Source organism: Gymnoscopelus microlampas, assembly GCF_963454915.1.
Source record: "Gymnoscopelus microlampas genome assembly, chromosome: 6".
NCBI lineage: Eukaryota > Metazoa > Chordata > Actinopteri > Myctophiformes > Myctophidae > Gymnoscopelus > Gymnoscopelus microlampas.
The window spans coordinates 11,103,917-11,116,153 of NC_139943.1; positions in this window are offsets into that span (position 1 = coordinate 11,103,917).

Consider the following 12,237-nt stretch of genomic DNA (forward strand, 5'->3'; position numbering starts at 1 on the left):
TGTGTGTGTGTGTGTGTGTGTGTGTGTGTGTGTGTGTGTGTGTGTGTGTGTGTGTGTGTGTGTGTTCGATTCATTGGTGGATTCACCCTGTTGAAATATAAGTCAATATTTTTCATCTTATAATTTATTGAATTAACCTCAATTAAAACCCCTTTGAACATTCAAAGATTAGAGACACTTAAACACTCTCTCTCTCTGGTTTATCATTTGTGCACTCAAGGAAACTTCGACACTAAGCCTGGAGGAAGGGTTGAACTTTGGACACAGACAGAGAGAAACAGACGGAGACAAAGAGATATGTTACTGCATCTGACAGTGTAAGTATTATTTTTAAGCAGTGGTGGAAAGTACCCTTAGCAAAAAAGAGTATACTTCAAATTCATTTTATCAAGTATACTTAAGTATAAGTATATGTATACTAAGTATACTAATACAAATGTACTTGTAGTACACTAGAGAGTATACTTTTTTTGGCTAAATTGGAACATGTTTAGTTTACAAAAGTATACTTTCAAGTATACCACAAGTACACTCATCTATATACTGCTAGTGTACTAGTTATATACTTCTAGACCACTTTGTGGTTCATTGGAGTATACTTTTAAGTATATCCTCAGTAAACTACTAGTCTACTTGTACAGTGGTTGTACCTTCAAAGTGTCAGGGGTGGTGCCTCTCTGGTGCCTCTGTGGTACCACCTACTTTTGTGGTACCACTTTTTTCTATGTGGTGCAACTAGATGGCGGTAGAGAGCAACTAATGGCCAGACACAGGCATGTTGTGTCTATTTGAGACAGGGCTGCTTCCAGTCAACAGATAGAAGCTGCAATTGAAGCTGAACTTGTTGAGAAGTGAAACAAATAATTGTATGGGTTATATTATCAAGATGTATTTTGGTAAATTGCACTCAGTGGGCTATTAAATATAACCCTCAGGAATGAAACATTAAAAAAAAAAGTAGCAATACCACAATATAAAAATACTCTATTACATCTAAAAGGCCTGTGTTCAAAATTTTACTTGAGTAAAAGTACAAAAGTATTTGCATCAAAATATACTTAAAGTACCAAAAGTAAAAGTACTAAAATGTTTTAAAGGCTATTTTCAAATGGTATAAAATAGGGCTAAAGTGGTTAATGTATATGTTTTATAATATAACAATTTATATCTGCAAAGTAACTAAAGTTTTCAAACAATTGTAGTGGAGTAAAAGTACAATATTTGCCCCTGCAGATGTAGTGGAGTGGAAGTAAAAGTACAGTAATACTCCAGTAAAGTAAAAAAACACCATCATTTTTCATAAGGTTCTAGGCGACCCAAGTGGGAACCGTACCCCAACCTCCAACTTTACAGATCCCTTTCATTAACCACTACACTATTGGTATAGTTGATGTGATGGCTGTATCAGATCAAAAGACACTACACACAGAAGGGGCATCTCACTTCAGCTGAAACAGAGAAGTGTTACTTGAGTAAAAGTACAAAAGTATTGGCATCAAAATAGACTTAAAGTACCAAAAGTAAAAGTACTAAAATGTTTGAAAGTAGTCAATCTACAAGCTTGTAGATCGGCTATTTTCAAATGGTATAAAATAGGGCTAAAGTGGTTAATGTATATGTTTTATAATATAATCATTTATATCTGCAAAGTAACTAAAGTTTTCAAACAATTGAAGTGGAGTAAAAGTACAATATTTGCCCCTGCTGATGTAGTGGAGTAGAAGTAAAAGTAATAAAGTATTGGCATCAAAATATACTTAAAGTACCAAAAGTAAAAGTACTAAAATGTTTTGAAAGTAGAAAAAAAATGGATTGGAAGAGGGAGAGAGAGAGAGAGAGAGAGAGAGAGGGGGGGGGGGGGGGGGTTACATTATTTGAGGTAAGGGGGAAGGGATCTAGTGAATTGATCTACCAAGCCAAAACAGGTTATGCTAATGCACACATCCTGCCAAGGAGTCTGCCTGGTCTCCCAAAAACATGTTCTTGACAGTGAAAATCATATACTGTATTTGAACAGAGCTGCAAGAACTTTTTCAAGTTAAAGTTATTGTTACTGTTATATTAGCCCTTTAAAGTTGTTTCAATGGTTACATTGAGTGAGGCCTGCAGTGTTTAAACTGGTACACAGGATTGCTTTGGTTTTTGGATTGGATGATTGCAAAAGAGATTGTTTCTTTATAACAAATATGTTTATTACATTAAAGAATATTAGCCAAACCAACCACATAAAAACAGTTTGAATCGGAAACAACAGTTCCATAAAGTTATTTGCCTCTCCAGCAGGAATTGAACTCTGATCTCACTCTTGGAAGTCAGTCTCACTAACCACTGCACTAGTGGTGCAGATGGTGTGTGTGTGTGTGTGTGTGTGTGTGTGTGTGTGTGTGTGTGTGTGTGTGTGTGTGTGTGTGTGTGTGTGTGTGTGTGTGTGTGTGTGTGTGTGTGTGTGTGTGTGTGTGTGTGTGTGTGTGTGTGTGTGTGTGTGTGTGTGTGTGTGTGTGTGTGTGTGTGTGTGTGTGTGTGTGTGTGTGTGTGTGTCTCTCTGTCTGTGTCTGACTATCGTTGTAGACAGACTATTGTCAACTATCTGAGATAATGATTTTCACTGTCAAGAACATGTTTTTGGGAGACCAGACAGACTCCTTGGCAGGATGTGTGCATTAGCATAACCTGTTTTGGCTTGGTAGATCAATTTACTTCTATATCCCTTCCCCCTCAAATAATGTAAAACCCCCCTTCTCTCTCTCTCTCTCTCTCTCTCTCTCTCTCTCTCTCTCTCTCTCTCTCTCTCTCTCTCTCTCTCTCTCTCTCTCTCTCTCTCTCTCTCTCTCTCTCTCTCTCTCTCTCTCTCTCTCTTCCAATCCAATTTTTTTTCTACTTTCAAAACATTTTAGTACTTTTACTTTTGGTACTTTAAGTATATTTTGATGCCAATACTTTATTACTTTTACTTCTACTCCACTACATCAGCAGGGGCAAATATTGTACTTTTACTCCACTTCAATTGTTTGAAAACTTTAGTTACTTTGCAGATATAAATGATTATATTATAAAACATATACATTAACCACTTTAGCCCTATTTTATACCATTTGAAAATAGCCGATCTACAAGCTTGTAGATTGACTACTTTCAAACATTCTAGTACTTTTACTTTTGGTACTTTAAGTATATTTTGATGACAATACTTTTGTACTTTTACTCAAGTAACACTTCTCTGTTTCAGCTGAAGTGAGATGCCCCTTCTGTGTGTAGTGTCTTTTGATCTGATACAGCCATCACATTAACTATACCAATAGTGTAGTGGTTAATGAAAGGGATCTGTAAAGTTGGAGGTTGGGGTACGGTTCCCACTTGGGTCGCCTAGAACCTTATGAAAAATGATGGTGTTTTTTACTTTACTGGAGTATTACTGTACTTTTACTTCCACTCCACTACATCTGCAGGGGCAAATATTGTACTTTTACTCCACTACAATTGTTTGAAAACTTTAGTTACTTTGCAGATATAAATTGTTATATTATAAAACATATACATTAACCACTTTAGCCCTATTTTATACCATTTGAAAATAGCCGATCTACAAGCTTGTAGATCGGTTACTTTGAAACATTTTAGTACTTTTACTTTTGGTACTTTAAGTATATTTTGATGCAAATACTTTTGTACTTTTACTCAAGTAACATTTTGAACACAGGCCTTTTGGTTGTAATAGAGTATTTTCATATTGTGGTATTGCTACTTTTACTTTAGTAAAATGTCTGTGCACTTCTTCCACCATGAAACACAGTTGTGTTTAAAGAAACAATTGCTTTTGAATTCATCCTAAGGACTATGCATTATTTTCTATGTTTACAAAAAATAAAAATAACAATCACTTTTAAATGCATTCACCCTTCCCCTGCTGCTAATAATGTACTGTTCAAGGACTCACATGCGCCACATCGTGGGCGATCAGCCACACTACACCTTAAAAAAAGGTGTCAAATGTGGCACCACCAAGTAGTGGTGGTACCACAGTGGCACCACAGAGGCACTCAGATGGTATTACTGCCATTCTCAAGTGCTAACCACTGTAGTTATACTTAAGTATACTAGTCTCAGGAAGTATAAGTATAAGCCTTAGACTTTTCTCTATACTTTTCAGTATACAACAAGTATACTAGTCTCAGGATGTTTAAGTATAAGCCTTAGACTTTTCTTTATACTTTTCAGTATACGACAAGTATAAGCCTTAGACTTTTCTCTATACTTTTCAATATATGACAAGTATACTTAAGTATACTAGTCTCAGGATGTTTAAGTATAAGCCTTAGACTTTTCTTTATACTTTTCAGTATACGACAAGTATAAGCCTTAGACTTTTCTCTATAATTTTCAGTATACAACAAGTATACTAGTCTCAGGATGTTTAAGTATAAGCCTTAGACTTTTCTTTATACTTTTCAGTATACGACAAGTATAAGCCTTAGACTTTTCTCTATACTTTTCAGTATACAACAAGTATACTAGTCTCAGGATGTTTAAGTATAAGCCTTAGACTTTTCTTTATACTTTTCAGTATACGACAAGTATAAGCCTTAGACTTTTCTCTATACTTTTCAGTATACAACAAGTATACTAGTCTCAGGATGTTTAAGTATAAGCCTTAGACTTTTCTTTATACTTTTCAGTATACGACAAGTATAAGCCTTAGACTTTTCTCTATACTTTTCAGTATACAACAAGTATACTAGTCTCAGGATGTTTAAGTATAAGCCTTAGACTTTTCTTTATACTTTTCAGTATACGACAAGTATAAGCCTTAGACTTTTCTCTATACTTTTCAGTATACAACAAGTATACTAGTCTCAGGAAGTTTAAGTATAAGCCTTAGACTTCTCTTTATACTTTACAGTATAAGACAAGTATACTTAAGTATACTAGTCTCAGGAAGTATAAATATAAGCCTTAGACTTTTCTTTATACTTATCAGTATACGACAAGTATACTAGTCTCAGGAACTATAAGTATAAGCCTTAGACTTCTCTTTATACTTTTCAGTATAAGACAAGTATACTTAAGTATACTAGTCTCAGGAAGTATAAGTATAAGTCTTAGAATTGTAGTACTTGGTAGTCTAATTAGTATACTTAGACTTGTCTTTACACTTTTCAGTATAAGCCAAGTATACTTAAGTATACTAGTTTTAAGTATATATATCTGTCGAGTATATACAAGTAAACGTAAAGTATACTGTCTCATTTTTAGTATAAAAGAAGTATACTTATAGTACACTTTAATAAACTGCTTTTTGCTAAGGGTAACTAAGTACAACTGTACTTGAGTACAATTTTGAAGTATAGTACTTTTACTTCACTTGAGTATTTCAGCTTTTCGATACTTTATACTTCTACTCCACTACATCTCAAAGGCAAATTGTACTTTTTTACTCCACTGCAATTATTTGACAATTATTTGATTATTTTAAAAAAGCAGATCCACAAGCTCACAATGCATCGCATCGTGGCGCGTTGTGATCTGCTATTTCTCAAAAAAAAAAAGTGTACTTTTACTTTGGTTCTATAAGAATATTTTGATGCCAAGTCTTTCCATTGAAATTCATTGTGTTGAAAAAAAATCTCCAGGGAGCGCCCCTTTCTAGTCATGCTTATTTTTGTTGGCTGGCTGCCTCATCACCACAGGAGTACGTTTCATCTATTTTGAATGTGCTGTAAGAGTGTTTTGCCTGGTGTCACGCAAGTATGATGAATTGAAGGATCTTACTGTGTTTTATGTTAAGACTGATAGTTCAGGCAGGCACAGCAGACAGGAGGTGAACATGCTCAGCCTCACTCCTCATACTCATTCCCACAGTTCAGTTTAGGCGATCTTTTAAGCACTGTTCGTAAATACATGCTCCATCAGCCTGTTAGTGTTCAAACTCCCTCCACCTCCTCCCTGTGGCATTTGGTTTTTCATGTTGTAAATGGTGCATTTATATAGCGGTTTTATCCAAAGCTCTTTACATAGATTGTGCATTACAATTCAATTCAATTCAAAGGGCTTTATTGGCATGAGAAAACATACGTTTACATTGCCCAAGCAGAAAGCACAATACAACAATACAATCAAAACAGAAAATATGTACATTTGAAAGTCAGAATCTTCAATAGATCAATTTTTATGTACCAAGATCACTGGGTGCAGGTAGTGCAGGAATATACACAATGATTAGTCTTTAGGGTGGTTGTGTTCCGTTTGATATCCTTCTCCTATCACAGCAACTCTTGCTGCTGTGTTTGCACATTGTTGTACTTCGCCCAGAAGATATGGGAGTTTTTTGTCATTGGTCATGTTTTCAAAATCTCCGTGGGTGGTTGTAATCTGTGGGAAGTATGTGTCTCTGATGTCTTGGTACAATGGACAGACGGTTAGGAAGTGTAGCTCGGTTTCCACTTCATTTTGTGTGCAGTGGGTGCATAGTCTGTCTTCTCTCGGGATACAGGTCTGCCTGTGACGACCTTTCTCGATCGCAAGACTGTGCTCACTGAGTCTGTACCTAGTTAAGATTTTTCTTTGTTTTGGGTCGGTCACGGTGCTCAGGTATTCTGCCACTGCGTATTCTCTGTTTAGGGCCAGATAGCGTTCTAGTTTACTCTGCTTTTGTGTTGCTTCTTTCCAATGTGTCAGGTAGTTTTCCTTTTACATTATATTCACCCATTCACACACACATTCACACTCCGAGGGCGGAGGAAACCATGCGAGGCAACCAACCTGCTCTTCGGGAGCAATTAGGGGTTCAGTGTCTTGCTCAAGGACACTTCCGACACTAACTCTTCTGGGGGAGCCCGGGATCGAACTGCGAACCTCACGGTTCCAATCCGGCCGCTCTACCGACCACTCTACCCCTGAGCCACTGCCAGGCAAGAGGAGAGAAGAGGAAGGCCAAAGAGGTCGCGTTTATTTATGCGGTGAGAGAGGACATGCTGGTGGCTGGAGTGACAGAGGAGCAGATGGAAACCGATGATCTGCTGTGGCAATCCCTGATGGGAATTAGCTGAAAGAATAAGAACTTTAAAAAAAAAAAAAAGGCTATATAACGTTTGCTAAAATCTAAAATAGTGAAAATATGATGTCGTATGACAAATAGGGTATTCATTTACAGGGGGAAAAAATGTAAAAAGTTGAAATATGGAGGGTTTCTGTACGACAGCAAAGATATTGCACTATTTTGTTGTGTTTTTCCAAGTCTACAAATCAGGATTTCAGTGGAGAGATACATGGGTTTCATCACCTTGCTATTCCCTGTCCAAATAATCTGTCACAGCGGCGGCTATATTTGGGCACATTGGGAATTTTTGAATTAGACTTTTTGTAATAGCAAAACGCTCCCTCAGTCAATGCGTTCGTCGCTAGCAGCAAGACTTGTGCACCAGGAGAGATTACCAAATAATCACAAACTATTAATCCATTTAGACCGGGAAATAATGTTTAGATTTCTTTCGGCTGTTCAAAAATAGCACGAGCTTGTAGATCTGCAAATTTAAGTTGAGTTGTAACTCAAATCTTTGCTTCTGGGGGATTCTACAAATGTCTTCTAAATCCTAACAGTTTTTTTGAAATACTGTTTCTATATCAGTGGTTCTCAAACATTTTCATGTCAAGGACCCCCCCAAAATTATATGTATTTGGCCGTGGAACCCCATCTCAAAAAATGTAGTTCCAGGGACCCCCATGAAGCAAAGATTTGTGTTAAAAAATGTATTAAATAAAGATTCAAAGATTTGCACACATTTTCACGATAAAAAAAATAAATAGCAGATCTACAAGCTCATAGCGCGGCACTCGGTGCCGCGCTATGACCTTGTGTATCTGCTATTTTTAGTATAGCCAAAGTAAAAAAAAATGGATAAAGTGGTTACACAGATGCGTTCCCGGTTTGAATGGATTAATGCAGACAGCCAGACACAACAGTCGCAGGCAGAGTGTTTGTTTCAAGTTCGCAAAGCACACAAACTGCTGTCGCTCACTCCCTAAAGCCGTCGTTCCTCTCTGGTGCACCGTTCAAAAGAAACAAACAGTTATATATAAATTACAACACTGAGGTTTATTTCTCCGGAAGGGATAATAGAGGGGATTCGTAAGAGATGCCACCATGGCTGTGGGTACAACAGCATAATTGCAAAAGTGGAAATGACTGCAGCTATCCTATATTAAAATTGGCTAATGGGAGGGCCGGCCGGTGGGCGGGCGGGCGGACCTCTGACGTCACTCTGACTCAGCCATAACCATATAAGGAGTTCCCAATGCAGCTACGCCTAAATATGGAGTGTGTTGTCTAATCACGATGTTTCGTCATGGCATCAGCCGAAAATAAATCAGTCAGCTCCATACAGCCTATGGACACAAAAGGGGGCATGCCCATATATGGGCATATACTGATTACATCAGCGATCTCCATATATGGGCATAAAAGGGACAAGGACTGACAGATACAGAGATGCGGTTGTCCAGAGCACAGATCGGACAGCTATGCCCATATATGGTCATGTGCATATACTGTATTGGACCGACCGACTTCAAACCCTACTACAACCGCGGCCAGACAAGGAGGCCTACCGGGCAAGGGCAAGACCACCAGATTTCTGAACAGCTTCCACCCGGCTACCATCAGACTGCTGAACAAGGCCTGATCACCGCTTATCACCAGCCTGCCTGGCCTGTCAACGGCCTTTCTTCTTCTTTCTTTCTTTTTTACTTGAAAAGAACAGTTTTTTCCCTCCCTTCATGTGGATATATTCCTCTGTGCAGACTTTATTTTCCCCGTGGACCTGCCATATGGATTAGTTTTTACCTGTAAAGTTTCTGCCTTGTGTTTTTTTTGCACCTTCATGCACATACCTGCCGCTATGTGGACCGACCAATGTGAATGTGTTACCACTTTCACACATTATGCTTGACCTCATATACATACTGTACTATATGTGCTGGTTCTTATGCAATGCGTGTCATCATCACCATCCTGTGTGTGTCCTCGACATCTGAGATATAACAAGCTGCTTCCACTGGTCTCTGTTGCTCATTGCCACACCCAGTTCATTCACAGTCAGGCCTGTATCCAGTGGTGTAAAGTAACTAAGTACATTTACTCAAGTACCGTACTTAAGTAAAATTGTGAGGTATTTTTACTTCTACTCCACTAAATCTCAAAGGCAAATATTGTACTTTTACTCCACTACAATTATTTGAAAACTAGTTACTAGTTACTTTGTTGATTTGTATTATTATTACAAAACTTACATTAAAGGAGCTACACCATGAATTTAAAAAATAATAATTATATTTGATATGATATTGTTTATGTCCCTCAAACGTTTTTCAAAAGGTTTGAGCCTAAATCAAGCCTCATATATACTCATTCCAACTAACTTCTCTCTGGCTTATAAAGCACTTTCACCTGCAATACCACATTGTCCTGTTTGGCACGGGGCGCTATTGAGCCAGTTTGTATGCATGTTATGTCCTGGTTCTGTGTGGAAAAAGTAAAAAAAAAAAAAAAATGAAAAATGAGAATTTTTTATTTTTATTTTTGGTTAGAACTGAAAAACGGGAGGAATTGTTCCCAGACGTGACGTAGGGTGGGGGAATAAATCTGACGGACTGTTTTCAGACCAATTTACATAAAAAACACAGATAGCCTATGAAAGCCTGCATGCTCGAAGTCGGGTATTTGTTGGAACAGAAGAGAGGTGGGGGAGACCAAAAACACACAAAAATGAAGAAAAAGTAAAAATTCATGGTGTAGACCCTTTAAAGACGGGGTGCCATGATTTTCAGTGATCCCCCCCCCCCCCCCCACAACATGATCATCAGGTATTATGATTATACTAGGAGGAAGATTTTTTTCAAAAAAGTGTACATAAAGTGTTAAAATTATGTTTTTATGTGGACATGCCTCCAGTTCATTAAGTATACCTGGTTCTCACCTTAGCACCTCCCTCGTGAAAAAACACTATTGAATCACTACTCATAACTACTACCAAATGTCTACACAAAAACTACCATTTCATTACTCAATTGCTCTTGCGATTAGTAGTGATTTATGTAGTGATTTCAATAGTAAAATGTGGAGAAATGGCCCGTTTCAGTACTTAATCACTACTGATAATTACTACATAATTACTATTCAAATCACTGCCTGGCTGCTACTTAATTACTTCAGCCTCACTATAGGCTTTTTGGAAAGAACTATACAATCACTACACATTCATTGTTGAATTACTACACAATGCTTACAGATCTACTGCTGCAGCTCTACACAATCCCTATGGAAAATATTCATGTAGTGTTTTATCACTACTGATCACTAATGAATTACTTTGTGTTCCTACACAAACCCTTTTGATTCACTTTTTAAACATTACACAATTATCATTCAGTTACTACTGTCTTACTATTAAACAAACCCTTTTGAATTACCTCTGAAATTCTACAGAATGCTTACACATTTACCGCTGTTTCTCTTAACAATCCCTACTGAATCACTCCATGTTTGTGTGTAGTGTTATGTAGTGTTCTATCACTACTGATCACTAATGAACTACTTTTTGTTTCTACACAAACCCTTTTGAATCACTTTTAAAACATTACAGAATCATCATTCAATTACTTCTGCCTTACTATTAAACAAGCCCTTTTGAATTACTTCTAAAACTCTATAGAATGCTTACACATTTACCCCTGTTTCTCTTCACAATCCCTACTGAATCACTCCATCTTTGTGTGTAGTGTTATGTAGTGTTCTATCACTACTGATCACTAATGAATTACTTTTTGTTTCTACACAAACCCTTTTGAATCACTTTTAAAACATTACAGAATTATCATTCAATTACTTCTGTCTTACTATTAAACAAGCCCTTTTGAATTACTTCTAAAACTCTATAGAATGCTTACACATTTACCCCTGTTTCTCTTCAAAATCCCTACTGAATCACTCCATCTTTGTGTGTAGTGTTATGTAGTGTTCTATCACTACTGATCACTAATGAATTACTTTGTTTCTACACAAACCCTTTTGAATCCCTTTTAAAACATTACAGAATTATCATTCAATTACTTCTGTCTTACTATTAAACAAACCCTTTTGAATTACTTCTGAAAGTCTACAGAATGCTTACACATTTACCGCTGTATCTCTTCACAATCCCTATTGAGTCACTCCATCCTTGTGTGTAGTGTTCATGTAGTGTTTTATCACTACTGATCACTAACAAATTACTTTTTGTTACTACTTAAACCCTTTTGGGTCACTTTTAAAGCTCTACACAATTGTCATTCAATTACTTCTGCCTTACTATTAAGTAATGACAACATCTACTCATTACTTGACCACTGCATATCAGCAATTTCTGATGATGAAACTGGTTACATTACCATTTATCAATTCAGAATCATGCTCAGGTTCAGTTATTCGAGGGGACATGAAATCAATCAATTATAACAATTATATAACATTTATATAACAATAACAACAATAACAATACAAATATCAATACAAAATATATTATCTGTCTGGCAGTACATTCATTGCTGTAGTTGGACTCCATTTACAGTGGCAGCCAAGTTCAGTTTGAATCAGATCTGGGCCACATCCAGATTGGAATCCGATTGGTTTTAATGGTCACGTGATGTTAATACCGTTCGGATTCCAATCTGGATGTGGTCCAGATCTGATCAGATTATCCAGGCTGTATGTTTAACAAAAGAGGAATAAAAGGTGCACTGTAGCCAGTGTGCATTAATTTCTTATCAGGTTTGGAGTGAATAATAGGTCTGACTCAACCTGAGCACAGACAGGCACTCACTTTCACTAGGACAGCGACCCCATTTACAGTGGCGGCCAAATTCAGTCTGAATCAGATCTGGGCCACCTCCAGATTGGAATCCGATTGGTTTTAATGGTCACGTGATGTTAATACCGTTCGGATTCCAATCTGGATGTGGCCAAGATCTGATTACCGGTGTAAATGGGGCCTAAGGCATGCCCTTGAACAACAACAATATAAATAAAAACAATATCAATACAATTAACACACAGAATTGTTCTGAGGGGAAACTTGATAACGATTCTTTGTCTGTCATTTGGACTTGTGATGGTGTCCCAGTTTTTCGTTCGTCCAAATACTCTATTTGGCCTTTAAAAACACAACTAATTGAGCTGCCGCCCAAACTGCGGAAACAACATGTAATGGT